Source organism: Lynx rufus, unplaced genomic scaffold (assembly GCF_022079265.1).
Source record: "Lynx rufus isolate CCGP_SWC_20201006 ecotype Redwood Valley unplaced genomic scaffold, mLynRuf1.p SCAF_2, whole genome shotgun sequence".
Taxonomy (NCBI): Eukaryota; Metazoa; Chordata; class Mammalia; order Carnivora; family Felidae; genus Lynx; species Lynx rufus.
In genome coordinates, this window is record NW_025814834.1 from 86,974,763 (window position 1) to 86,990,391 (window position 15,629).

A 15,629-nucleotide genomic window follows, 5' to 3' on the forward strand; every position below is an offset into this window, starting at 1 on the left:
AGCAACAGTACTGATTTCTGTGCCCCCTCCCCTTAAAAAAAGATTATCTTAAGCAAAAAAAAAAAAAAAAAAAAAAAAAAAACAACGAGGAGGGTGTGGGGATGGGCGCAGACACTCTCCAGGCAGAGATTCTGGCTATTAGCTTAAATTTTCTTCTCCTTCTCTCGTATATCCCGACGTGTGATTTAAATCCTACCCCAGGCCCCCAGCGCTGTCCTTTTCACTTCTTACCTGTGTTTAGGATTACCAACTTTGTTTCTCCTCCTAACCAACCACCAATTGGTTATTTAGGAGGAGAGGGGAAGAGGGGTTAAGAGGTATTCAGGCAGAATATTTAGAAGCATCGCGTTTCTGAAACACTTGTAATTTCGGACGTTTAATGTCATTTTGAGGTTTCTAAAATTTTTAGAGCCTCCCTGCACTAGTATTATTTTTTTCGCATTCGATGTTTATTTGAGTGTACACATTTAGAATTGTGTGTGTAAGAGGAAAAAAATCCCCCTTGTCCTTGGTTTCACCAATGCCGTTTGCGTTATCGTCTCTCTTTCCCACCAATAGAGATCGTGAGCTAAAGTGGCTTACGCCATGACCAAATAGAAGAAACCTTAATCTGGAGTGTTCATGACCTCAGTTGCCATCCATCTCTCAAGATTCTACCCTCTCTGTTTGAAATATTACTTGAATTGTAGACTTGGAAATATGGGTTGATGGGTTGGTTGGTAGGCTGGTTGGTTAAAATGTAAGAAAAGCAGCCCAACGGTAAACCGAGGTAGGGGAGGTTGGCCTACACAAGCCTACCCTTGAAAGGCTGAACCAGAACGCATGGGAAGTGCATGGAGAAGAGACTGTCGCTAAACAATGATAACCAGGGCTTTCAAAAATCATAAAACTGATTGAAATATCCGATTCATTATTTATTCATCGCAGCACAACTTTGCAAATCCAAGAATAGTGTTTGAAAACCAAGTGCCTTCTATTTTGTACATCAACTCAGCAGATGGGTCTCCCTTTCAAAATGTAGCTAAAGGGTTAAAGCTGTAATTTTAGAAAAGTATCTCAGGAAACGACATTAAGATCTGATACATTTCCCTTTATTTCTGGCAAAAATATCCCCCAAAGGAAAAAAAGAAGATCTACTTATTGATATGATGATAATGTTTCTCATCATGAGTACAAGTGTCAGAACGATTCCTGTTTGTGCAAGTGTTTTTAAAACTGCGAGGACACTTTCACTACTATGAAAGCTGACAAGCCAATGAAGGAGAACTTCTTTTAACTCCATAATAGCAGGTTACATAGTAAATGAACATGATGGTCAAAGAGCCAATTATGGTATAAATATCCGTTGTTTACACAGAGGTGTTAAATGAGCCTTTGGAGTACAAAGGATTAGGCCCGTCTAAGCTACCATTTGTTCTTCAACCTATTATGTCTTTCCTTTAAAAGGCCAGTGCCACTGTAGGTAATATGCACACAGAACGTACTTCTCTATGTTGATTTTAGTTTGCTTTATTTCAATGCACACTGTTGTTTACTTTTTAAAATTTAAATAAATGTCAGCATTGTATAATTTCTATGTTAACAAAGCAGTGAGCAAAATCCCTTGTATGTTTATAAAATATTATTGTTTAATTCACATAGTTTAGAAATTCCAAATGTTGAGAATAGGAAGGAGGCCAAATACCATCTGTTTATAACTATGATGCATCGTAATATGTGTACTTTTAAAAGGAGTTTGGTCAATCATGCCACTATTTTATCTGCTCGGAATATGTTGAAGATTTAAAATGTAATTTACGGGATTACTTTTAGTGCATGGCGTCCAACTGTGAGTTGTAAAGAAATCCGTCTCTTCTGTTTTTCTCAAATTAATCATGTAACAGCCCCAATTAATGGGGGCTGTTAAACGGGTCGCTTTTTGCTTAGCTCCAGAATTCTTCTAACTTTGGCTCAGTCCACCTTCTTGATGCTGATAAAAACTCCAAGGACAAATGAAACAAAACACTCCTAGCTGTGCCTTTCTGCCAGGAGATAGTCACTTAGAATGGGAGGCAGGGCATGGTAGCTAATAATTAGCTAACATCAGCCCTGAGAAATTACCTGTGAAATACCCTTTGGTTCTGAGTTGAAAAACAACATTTGACACTCCCTGTTTTAAAATAGTACATTCTTGTCCCTGAGACTTCTGATTTAACTTATTTATTTTGAATGCATCTAATTGCATACCATGTAACAAAGGGAGTACACTTACTTGCAACAGACGAGCAGGTTTGGAGGTTTTTATATAACTCAAGTTATATAGCGAGGAATTTTCCCTTCCTTAATAAACTAGAGAAACTCAGCAACCGAGCCTTCAGTTTAGGGCAGACGTTGTGTTGAAATCCAGAGGTCTTACACCGTGGGGTCTCTTTCCAAGAAGAAGGAATTAAAAACTCAGAAGGCCTGATAAAGTTTGAAAATGTGACAAAAACATTTATTAGCATAATGATGGTTGCTTAGTTGTTTTTTTTTGTTTTTTTTGTTTTTTTTGTTTTTTTTTTTTTTTGGCAAGGTAGAATCAGTAAAAAGCTACTCCTCAAAATGCTTTTATAGACAAACGCATGCAGAAATATGAAAACACACTCCCAACGAGCTGAGCATGTTCTGGATGTTTTACTTCTCAGTTGAATGTTCAACGGGTGCTCTATAAAGTGGTTTCTCTCTTCATTTAATGATATCTGTTTTCTCAGACCTTTTAGTTTTAGCAGCTTCATCTAAAATTCTATCAACGAAGAATATTTACTTACAAATAATTAAGAATACTAAGAATACTTTATCTAAGTAAACAAACCCATCTATACATAATTGTTTTTTTCAATCTAATTGTTACATTTTAAATGTCTATTTATTTTCATTCTGGTCAGATTTTTTCCACCCAGTGAATCCACGTGGTCTTACGTAGGCTTGTTTTCCCTTGAGTTAAGATAAGAAAATGCCAGACTCCTTTTTCTTAAGTAGTGGCTCAAGTGTACAGAGACAGTACCAAAAAGAGAGAAATGTGGGGGGTAAGAAGAGAAATTGGAGAAAATACGGGGCAAAGGAGGTAAGGGAGCCGACACTAGAGCTGGGATGAAAAAGGCTCATCATACAAAACTTTCAACACTGCTTGAGCGCCATAAGCTATAATCATTAAAAGCATCATCCTTTCCAAGTAAAACTTAGATTGTTGCATTCAGATATTAAACAGCTAAGGGAAACTCTTAAGTGAAATTTGATTGATACTTGTGGATCAGTTTTTCCATTCAAGTCCAACCTTCTTCAGTGAAGCTTGCCCTAGATATCCATATTCACACTGCAGGAGACAGAAAGAGGAATAGAGGCTCTCTTTACTTTCAAGGCATTTACAGTCTACAAGTAAGCCACGGATACATAAAATAAACGAGACTATGTATAAGCATTGTTATATATGCTACACGCTGTAGGTGTAAAAATAAAGACTGTTTTAAATGGACGAATTATTCAGACATGCTTTCCTTCTGAGCACCTTGGCTAGCAGTGAATTTCTAAACAGGTTAAGCAAGTCCTTAAATGCCTAACCCCTTTGGAACTCGACGAGTCTAATGAATTGTGGTAAGTAATATAATCAAAATTGAAATTGGCACATAGGTGCTCATTTCGTGTTCCCTTTAGAGCTGAGTTAGAACCGTATCCACGATCCACGCGTGCACATCAGTCATTGTAGAGTCGTGCTATCTTGACAACCAAAATCACTTTATAAAATATACTTTAATAAGTTACCACAGAGCCCTGAAGTTAAACCATATAACTTAATCAATACTGAGTGGGCATTTCTGGGTATCATGTTTAAATTGAGTAAGAGATAAAAAGAAAAGAATTGAGAATAAAAAAAAAACGTATGGGAAACTATTTGCTTCTTCCAATTAATATAAAACATGCCAGAAGCTTTTTCTCATTTTGCTTTTTATGAAGAATTACCGACCCAAAGAAAAGTCAGATGAGGACTACCACTAAACAAACAATAAAAGCAACAACAATAACAACAAACCTTGCTTGTTTAGGAGAAAAACACGAAAAAGTAATAAATTCACCCATTTTAAAAATTAAGAAGAAAAGACATAAAATTTAATACACACAATAAATAATAAATATTCTTCAGTTTCCTATGATGGCTAATTAAGGGAAAAGCCCATGTGAAAAATTTGGAAGAGAGACGAATAGAACAAGGTAATTAACTCTTTGCTCCTTCAGCCTTAAAGCAGAGGGTAAGATTTCTTTTAAGTTTGACCTGCAGCAACCTCAGAGATCAAATCTGCCTTTACAAAATAAAATAAAAGGAATCCTAGTAGCTCTGCAGCTCAAGCTCCAACCTTGTTTTTGGCCCCACTCTGATGCTGGTGCCCCAACACCGCAGTCCCCGAGGGCTTTGCTCTTTGATTACATTCCTGCCCCTAACACAGATAGTCTGCCGCTGGGTTCTTCCTTGTTCTATTGGACCTCTCTTGGTGGCATCTTCTCTCTCATATTCGTTCTTACCATGTTTGGTTAGTCCTTGGTAGTTGAAGATGCATTCTTTTCATCCATCATCTAATTTGGTCTTTGCAATACTCTTGTGAAAGAGGAAAACCAGAGCTTTAGTTGCAAAGTTCAGAAGAAGCGCTCAAAATCTTACCACTAGCACGTTGCGGAGCTGGGACTGGAAGTCATACCACATCATGCCCAGTTTCTCCCTTTCCTTTAGACTGGATTTCATATTTGAATGGTGGTTATGACAATAAATCAAAACTGCAGTCTTTGTGGTGGGTAGAAAGAAGGAAAAGGAGGAGGAGCAGGAGCAGAAGGAAGATGGGAAATAAGAAGAAGAAAGGAAGGGGAAAAACCAAAACGATCCCTGCAGAGTTTTCTGTGATGTGGGGAAGAATAAATCTTTAAGTTGCTCCCCTTCTGCTTACATAGACTAGGAAGGAGGAAAGCACTTCCTAAAATTTGTATCGTATGAAGGAAAAGCTAATTCCAAAGCTATCACAGTGCTTTGTGCTTGAAAAGATAGAGACCTGAAGTAGGTAATCTACTGACAGAGCTCCTGAATGAGTCTTGGATGTGCATGAGTAGGCCACAAGCTTGATTTTGAGTGCAAGATGGAGAACTATTCTGTTTAAGAAATTAATAGGAATTTGGAGAAATTGAAACACACACACACACACACACACACACACACACACACACCAGAGAGAAAAAGAAAATGGTCAAAGAATGGAGGGACATAAGTTATGTCTTAAAGATAACATAGCCAGCAACAAATTCCCCAGGGTGGGATACAGTTGATTATTATTTTCTTATTAAAGGAGTATATTACACTCCGTTCTAAGCTTATATTCATTCCAATGTAGTCTCCATTTGTAACCCCAAATCTCCACTGAACGTCTGAGACACAAAACTGGCTTGATTTAGTTCCACATTTGGGGAATGAAGGCATAGGGAAGGCGGCCAAGGGTGACTTTGCAGAAGGTATGATTTAAAATGAAGGCATGGAATTTTGTGGAAACAGGAAATAAGGACAAGAGATGATCAGGAGAAATGGAGGCCCTCTGAGAATGAATACCGAGAAACGAGGAAACCCATAATACAGGAAGTCTTGGGAAAACCAGCTAATTTTTATGTGGTAGACACTTGATATTTTTAGCTATTCAACATCTACCTAAACTTCTGTTAGAATCTGTAGTTCTAATTAAGGAATTAATTCTTTCTTGCTAAATGCAGTCAGGCCTGAGGATTGAATTTCTGCCTTGAATAGAGGAACCAAAGAAAACATTGGAATTCTAGTCCCATGTTCCAGTCCCAACCCGGACAGCTCCACCAGACTATTTCTACCAAAAGATAGCTGTTGGGGTCTGCTGCTTAACCTCCAGCCTGTGAGGTTCTTCTCAGTCCCACACTCAGAGGTCCAGCTTCTCCTTTATATGGTTCTCTATTAGGATTCTGTCAGGGGCAAAGAGCAGAAAGATCTGGCTCAACTGAGTTGCTCAGTAAGGAAAAATGATCATTCCCGACAGCTAGAGATACAGATGTAGCGTACCTACGTCTTTCCACTCTTCCATCATGATATATCACCTTCTTTTTGGCCATCCCCCTTATGTTCACGAGAGGCCTTCAGCAATCCAGCCATCACATTTTTACCACACCTTCTTTCCAAATGCGGGAGAAGGGACTTTTTCTTGCTAGAGTCTCTGCAGTCAAGGAAAGCTTTTTCCAGAAGCCCATTCAGAGAATTCCCCATCCACCTGATTGCATCATTAATGCATAAACTGGAGTGGGTACAGGAATGACTTCTATCAGTTAGGACCGAACCCTAGTCTCAAATAATTCCAACTCATAATTTAAGTATCTTTAAATATTTTTGATAACTTTTGATCAAGAACCGCAGACAAATGTGATACTCTATTCTGGCTTGTAGAGGACTTGCTTTTATTTTCAAAGTCCTTTTTTTTTTTCCATTCTTTGTTTTTTAATGTATGTGAAAGAAAGACTTGGATTTAAGAAATGTATTTTTTAATCAAGCATTTATTGGCCATGCCCTTAAATTTCTCAGTGATAATTTCCCCAAATTATTGTCATGTCTTATTTTTCCATTTATTCATACATTCCTTTCTTGGTTCACTCAGTAATTTGTGTGGCCAGCAAGTTCCTCTTTGTTGATTCAAAAAAGTGTTATTAGGTACTTAATATGTACATGGAAGGTGAGCAAGAAAAAAAATGCTGAAAAATATCTGTGTAACCTCAAACATAAGGTGTATTTTTTTTTCATTTTATACCATTTTTAGAAAGGGAGCAATGGGACGAAAATGAGGAGCACTGGACGTTCTCAGACTTTCTTCATCTTGTTACAGTTTCTTGTGTTCTGAGATGTGTCCTGCCTTGAGAGCACTTCTTTGACAGACAAGTTCTTTGGGGCTGTAGGCGTGAGACTAGGGAGGAAAGGAAAAGAGAACAAAAGTTCCAAAGGTTAAATCTGGGGGAGGAGGTTATCTTGACAAGAGACTGGAATTCAAAGACAGATGTAAGGGAGCAGAAGCCACTGCCACATGTGAACCTCTAGACGGGGGAGGCGAAGGGGGATTTTTAAGGATCCCTGTTCCCCCCATCTTCTTCAAAAAAACAAATGAAGAACTTGAGGAATTCAGAAATTATTTTTTTAAGAAATTATTTTTGATTGCTGCGTTGTGTGTTGTTTCTAACCATGATGCTGTTCACGTGGGGTATTATTTTGTAGTGCCCGGGACTCTATCTGTATTTCTCTATTAGACTGCAAGTGATGGAAATCAACTCGCACTAATGAGGCATAAAGTTTGGCTTATGTGTCAAAAAATCCTCGAAGATAATCCTGGGCCCTAGAAGAGATTTCCATATGCAAGCACTGTCCTCAGGAATCTGGCTCAGCTTCTCTCTCTCTCTCTCTCTCTCTTTCTCTAGGTCCTCATCTGGATTGTTGTTGTTGTTGTTGTTGTTGTTGTTTTCTCTAGAAGGCTACCTCAGTGTTTTATGTTTCACATGCTCCTTACAGCCTCAGAAGAAAGAACCTATCATACCCTGGTAAAAAAGAACACTTATTCACCCCACCTGCCTTACTTTCCCCACACTTGTGGTAGGGGACTTAGGGGAGCAAGATGTAATTTCAGATGACCACCCCAGCATTACATTGGTTAGATCCTTCAATCCATGTTAAAAGAAACTTTCCAGCTATTAAGCAGAGGAATAAGTTGTGATACAGTTGACATTGTATCTCTTGTTAAACAAATACTTTCTTACTTGAGTTATTTACACCACTATCACTACACAAGTTTGAATTTTAACTTAAATTTACATTTCTAATTGTCTTGTCAAATTTCTGTGAAAGGATTACACTCCCATAGCTTTGAAATGAAAGTTATCGCATATGCGGAAAAACCTGGAAATTGAGCCACATGACAGTATAAGTGAAGCTAACATTCATCACCACAGAAATGACCCATTTTCACTGAAATGTCATGTAGAAATACTCAAGTCCTTTGCAGCCCCCTAAGGTGGACAGATATCCACCAGGAGATAAACGTGTGTTTTCTTATTAAAACCTACTCAAAAGAATTACCTGTCACATACTAGACAGTACAATTGCCATTGGAAACGGATGGTAGAATTTCCAGGCTTGAGAGTTTCATGCATTCGAAGGATTATCATTCAGGTGTCAAGTATCTGTCAAAAACTACTTGTTGATTTTTATTTTTAAAAAGTTTTTGGGCGCCTGGGTGGCGCAGTCGGTTAAGCGTCCGACTTCAGCCAGGTCACGATCTCGCGGTCCGTGAGTTCGAGCCCCGCATCGGGCTCTGGGCTGATGGCTCAGAGCCTGGAGCCTGTTTCCGATTCTGTGACTCCCTCTCTCTCTGCCCCTCCCCCGTTCATGCTCTGTCTCTCTCTGTCCCAAAAATAAATAAACGTTGAAAAAAAAAATTAAAAAAAAAAGTTTTTAATTTCCAATGATAAGAAAATTAGTTTGACGGCGGGGGGCGGGGATGTCTGAGTTTAACTAAATTGAAGGTGCAAATGCAACTGTAGTATTCTTTTGTATGCCTAAAACTTGCACAACTGTTAAAGAAGTCAAGACCCCACATCTGGGCTATCTAAAGGACTGGTCACTAGAATGTTGTGCCTAACTGCTGGTGACCAAAAGTGACTCAGAAGATACTTTAGACTCTGTGAAGATTTGCTCCGACTACAGAAGAAAGCGGTATATCTTTGTTTAGACAAACTATTTAGATAATCTATTGTAAGTAAACAAAATAAAAATGTATGTGCAGGGGTGCCTGGGTGGCTCAGCCAGTTAAGCATCCGACTCTTGGTTTCGGCTCAGGTCATGATCTCACTGGTTCGTGAGTTGGAGCTCACATCGGACTCTGTGCTGACAGCGTGGAGCTGCTTGGGATTCTCTCTCTCCCTCTGTCCCTCCTCCACTTGCTCGCTCTCTCTCAAAATAAAATAAATAAACTTAGTAAAAAATGTATGTGCATACTGTTTACTATGGTTATGGTAGATCGGATTATTGTTCCCAACTCTTTCTTATCATAGAACTGTACATTATATACATTACGCTTTTCCATGTACCTTCGCAGGGATCCTACTAGTGGAGGCAGGGTACTTTCCCCAGCATGTTGAATTTAGGCTTGGCTGGCACTGGCTTTGAACAACAAAATTCCATGGAAGTGAGAGTATACCTATCCCAAGCTGAGGCTGTAATAGACACTGCATATGCCCTCCGCCTGAACTTCTGTCATTCACTGGGAGAGTACCATGGGCTGGGTGACCAGTATTCCAAGGAGAATATGGAGATACATGAAGTAGACCTGAACCCAGCCTTCAGCCTGGAGCCCAGAGCTGGGAACCTGAAACTGAGTCTTACGCAGGTGAATTACAGCAACTCACAGACTCATGAGAGAAAAGTAAATGCTTACTGTTTTAAGTCACTGAATTTTGGAGTGGTTTTTTTATGCAGCATTATTATAGCAATAGCTGACTAATAGAGTAGTATTTCTTTCCTCTCCCTACAAGTGTTTTGAAATTGATGGTGCATCTAACAACTCATAGAATTGTAGGATCAAGGAAATTCACTAATTATACAGTTAATCATTTAATTAGAATTATAGGAAGTTGTACAAAAAGGATGCAAAAACACAAAACACAGAGGCCTAATCTAATCTGAGTCAGGAAATGTTTCTCTGAGGAAGGGACACTGAAGCTGAGATCTAGCCTTTGGATAAGCAAAGGGGGAAGGGGGGCAGGGAGAAAAGCATTGCAAGTGAAGGGAACAATCTTTGCAAAGCCCCTAAGGAAAGAAAGAGAAGCCCACTTCTTACAGAGAAGTATCTGGAAAGCAGAGGAAACAGGAAACTGCAAGAACAAAGGTTGATGAGGTTTACTACAGTATTAAGGGTTGAATTGTGCGTCTCTGCTAAACTTCATATAGTCAAGTCTGACCACTCGGTACGTTAGAATGTGACTGTATTTGGAGATAGGGTGTTTAAATGAAAATGAGGTTATTAGGGTAAGCCCTATACAAGTCTGACTGGTTGGTATCTGTATAAGAAGAGAAGATTAAGACATAGACACACTCAAAAGGAAAATCATCTGAAGACCTGGGAGAAGACTACCATCTATAAGCCAACAAGAGGGGCCCCAGAAGAAATCAACCCTATCAATACCTTGCTCTTGGACTTCTAACTTCCAGAGACTCAAGAATTGTGAGAAAATAAGTTTCTGTTAATTAAACCACCTAGTCTGGCACTTTGTTATGGTAGTTTGTCCATTCAATCACTACAACAAAGATACCATACACTGAGTGGCTAAAAAAAACCCAGAAATTTAGGGGTGCCTTGGTAGCTCAGTCGGTTGAGCATCCGACTATGGCTCAGGTCGAATCTCACAATCTGTGAGTTCAAGGTCTGCGTCGGGCTCTGTGCTGACAGCTCAGAGCCAGGAGCCTGCTTCAGATTCTGTGTCTCCCTCTCTCGTTGCCCCTTCCTGACTCATATTATCTCTCTGTCTCTCAAAAATAAATAAACTTTAAAAAAAAATTTTTTTTAAGCAGAAATGTATTCTTCATAGATCTGGAGGCTGGGAAGTTTCAGATTAAGTGTCTGGTGACAGTCAGTATCTGTTAAGAGCCTATTTTCTTTTCATAGACTCTCATTTTCTTGCTGTGTTCTTACATAATGGATGGGACAGAAGAGATGGTCGGGAACTCTTTTATAAGGGCATTAAACCCAACATTCATGAAGGCCACCCTCATGACTTAATCACTTCCCAAAGACCTCACCTCCTAATACCATCAAATCAGGATTTGAATTTCAACTATGAATTTGGGGCAGGAGGGGGGGACACAAACATTCAGTTATTGTAGGAAATTAATACACACTGCAAGCCCATTTCTAAGTACCATGCCCAGAAGTAGTGGCTGCTCAGTATATATTTGTTAGATTAATTAATGATGGAAGTGAATAAGCCATGTGAAATAGATCATATTAAAGAATTAAAAAACTTTTTATCTAAAGCATAATAGAAAGCTGTTGATGGATTTAAGCAGGAAAGTACATTTATCGGATTTAGTTTTTAGAAAGTTTTTTCTGGCTACAGTGTAAATAATGGATTAGAGGGGAGGAGAATTAGGAGGTTGTTATGGTAGTCCAGGGGAAGATGGTGGTGACTTACACTAAAGCAGGGGGAGACAGACAAGTGGATTGGTTTAGGATACATTCTGTAGAGAAATCAATGGGGCTTGGTAGTTGGTTGGACCATGAAGAAGAAGGAGGAGTCAGAATGACTTTCTGGTTTGTGAAATTGAGATGGGAAACCCTTGCAGAGATCCAGATTTGTGAGGAAGCCCACCAGAATGGTTTGCAGCAAATTGAAAGGCCTACGGGAAGTTAAGAGGGACTTCCAGCTACAGTATTATTATGGCCTAGATACCCTGAAACTTCGCCCACTACAAATACTAAAATTCTAGAGACAATAAAATAAATGCTCTTCAATCCATTGTTGAGTTCATGAGAAAGTAAGAAACATCACCAGGGACCCAAAGGAAGAGAGAACAGAGAGCCCAGGTGGTAATGACATAAACCAACGAGGCAGGTTATAAGAGCTGGGGTAGGCTAGGGTGATGGTTATGTCTCAGAAACTTAGAAGCTTTCATTTTCATGTTCAGAGATACATAGAAAACAAGGCTTTAAAAATTCTGAGGGGAGATGGGGGTGGGGGGCAGTTGAAACTGAAACTTACATAAATCCAGGATCATTTAAGGGCTACCCTTTCAGTAAAATTGTAGACTGGAAATAATCTGTAAACTAGCACAAAGAGAAAACAATGACAGAAACCTTCTAGTCTTGGGTGTAAGGTGGAAAATAAGCCTCCCCGGGGAATTTGTAAACACAGACATGTCAGTCATGTGACTGATATGATTGAACACCAATCATATGAGCTTGGTGTTCAAACTGCATGGCCCCAAAGATATCCTGTTGAGATATCAATGTGTTCCCAGCAGAAGCAAACTGACAGCAAATCTGGTGTGATACAACCTTATCCCAGGTCATCATGATGTCTCCAGATGAAGCCTATCAACATTGAGCTCATCATTCAAAATTCCAAAACATACAAGGTCCATCTTGAGAGATTTATGAAAGAGAAAAAACAACAGAATTATACTCCAAGGAATTTTTGAACTATCAGATAATAATAGAAATATCAGACAGACTATAACATATATAGATTTAAAATGTCTGAAGCATTAGAAAAAGAAAAATAAAGCATTAAAAACAAGATAACAGATTTGAAAAAGAACCAATTAGAAATTCTAAAAATGTAAAATATTGCCCTCAAAGTTAATGCAATCAGTGGTTTTAAGGGCATATTGCACACAGTTTAGGCAGAATTCATGAATTTAGGAGTAAATCTGAGGTTATAAAGAACATAAATCTGAGATTATACATATGTATGTATATATAATTTACACACACATACACACACAAATACACATACAAAGAGAGGTTTGAATGAAAAAGTCCTTATAATAGAAATTTCACAAGGATTTAGTAGAAGCAATAGGACAAACATCCACCTATTAAGGCAGATTATCTACAAAGGAATGCTAATGATATTGACAACAGATTTTTCTCAATTGCAGCATAATAGGCAAATAAAATAATATCTGTAAATTGTTGAGAGAAAATAGCTGTCAATTAACAATTCTATTTTCATATCTATTTCATACTCTATACCTATATCACTTGAGAATGAGGTCAAAAGCAAATACTTCTTTCCAGATAAATAATGAGAATGCTGAACACTTATAGAACTTTATTGAAAGAGCCAAGTCAGAATGTTCTTCATAGAAAGAAACTGAACCCAGACAAGAATGAGATAAAAGAAGCAATAGTGACAAAATAAAATGGTAAATAAGTCTAAATGAGCATTTTCTGTATAAAATAATAAAAATAACCATTTGGGACATAAAAGCAAGATGAAATATCTCTTGACCTCATAGTAGTCCTTTCTGAAGGGAGGAGGGCTACACTGGTTAATTCAACTATATGAATAAAGTTTTATTTCTTAAATTAGACAATGGGCAGAGGTTGTGATTCTATAACTCTTCATTTCTTTTGATCTGGATGAATGTGTCATAAGAAATTCAGAAATAAATATTTTTTGAAAAGCAGAGTGGATAAAAGTCTGAAAAACAATAATATATGACACGTGAAGAATAATCATACTTTAAGGGTCATTAAATTTTTGTATTAGTTAAAAGAAAAGTAAGCATATTCATTAACCTTAGCCCTTACAAAGTTACAGTAAAAGAACTGAAATAAAATATATTACTTCCAAACAAGAAAAAAAAATTTAAAGAAAACAAACTCGATTGACCCAAAAAATAGCAAGAAAGAAGAAAAACAGAATCATGTTTAAAAAAAAAAGCACAAAATATGATGGTGGAACTAAATCCAAATATAGAAAACATTATTTTTATAACAACTAAAAAAAAACTGGTATTGCTATATTAATATCAGAAAAATAGACATTAAGGCAAAAACCATTATTGAAACATTGTCAGGAATAATTAATTTTGGTTAGCTCATGATGATAAAAAGAATGTCACCTGGATGATATGCCACTTCTGAACTTGTATTCATCAAATAGCATACATTCAAAATATATGAAGTAAAAATTGATCAAATTTTTGGGGGAAAAAAGACAAAGGACAAATATACAATCACAGTGGAAATATTTTTAATGGTTTTACCTCTGTAATTGGTAAATCAAGCAGATAAAAATCTTAGTATGGATAGAGAAAATTTGGACAACACAAATTATAAGCCTGCTATGATTGATATATAGTGAACCTTGAACCCAAGAGTTTGAGAACATGAAATCTTTTGAGGCAAACTTGGAGCATTCACCAAATTGATCACTAATTGAATCTCAAAGAAGTCTTGACAAATACAAGAACTGATCTAAATTGGATTAATTTAGAAATTAGAAAATAGAGTTGAATACAATGTCATTGAATTAAAACTCCATAACAAAAGACCCAATACATTGGAAAAATGCAAAATATCCATAAACTAACTTATGACTTGAACAATTGAAGGATAATAAAAACATTAAATGGCAAGACTTGAGTGATACTCCTTCCCCTCCCTGAATAATTCAATCTTAATGCTATTAGGGGAAACAGATTAGGTAGGTGGAACAGCAGTGGCTCAGAGGAGGATATCAGAGCCCAAGAAAGATGAGGAGAACATCCACTTGGGGATAGCAGGTACTTTAGCATGAGGAATCAGCATGAGAAAGTTTCCGTGCAGCTGAATCAGAGCCCAAGCAGGAAAAGGAAGGCATCTATGTGGAGAAACGCGTTATCATGGGAATGGGAGATTGGTTGCATAAAGTGAGGTTGATCACATAAGTAAATATCTGAAGAAGTATGGAAACTAGGCTTCTCACTAATAGAGAAGGTAGTTACCTACATGGAGAGGGAAAAAACTACAGTGAAATTGTAAATGTCAGCTTGAACTCATGGTTTTCAATACGTATAGATAGATAGACATAGAAATAAATTTACATGTAAATATATGGTATAGGCATACGTTTACTTCCTGGTTCTGTCTTTTGATAGGGCCTGGAAGCAGCAACATTCTGATAACAATGAACACAGAGAGCACACAGATCTTGGCTTCTAAATACCATTGTCCAGTAAAAGAAAATAGGATTTCCTAGAGAAATGGCTGATTCTGGGGCTACAGAGAGGAAACTTAGAAGAGAAGACCCTAGAAACCAGCTTTAAGGGGCTCCTACTGACCACATTGGCCACAATTCAGGTATCAAAGTTAATACTGAGAGTAATATAACAACTTATAGAATTTACAGTCTTAAGTAAAATAGGAAACCATGAAACCATACTGACATTAACAAATAAATTTAAGTTTTATGTAGAATATGATATCTATATGATTTCAAGGTACTGCCCCACAAAAGGAGCAAAAAGTAACTTATGATGGAAAAGCCTAGAAAACATCACTTTTATCAAGTGGTCAAAGAAGATATCAGTTACTGAAATCATGCGTGAATTGGTATGATGCATTGAGAGGAACTCAGCATCTCTTCTATGATACTATAACCTGAATCTAATCATCAGGAAACATCAGACAAACTTAAATCAAGGGAAATTCTACAAAATACCTATACTCATCTTCGACAGCACGAAAGTCATAAAAATCAAGGGCAGACTGAGAAATATTCTAGACTGGAGGGGACTAAAGAGACATGACAACTAAATGCAGTGTGTGATTCTAAACTGGATCCTTTGGTAAAAAAAAAATATATATATATTGTTATATCAACTGATGACTCTGAAATGTGATCTGTTGACTAAAGGGCAGGAGTGTATCAAAGTTCATATTCCACTTTTATTGGTTGTGTTGCAATTAAATAGGAAGTTGTGGCCCAAAAACAGACACATAGACCAATGGAATAGAATAGAAACCCCAGAACTAGACCCACAAATGTATGGCCAACTAATCTCTGACAAAGCAGGAAAGAACATCCAATGGAAAAAAGAC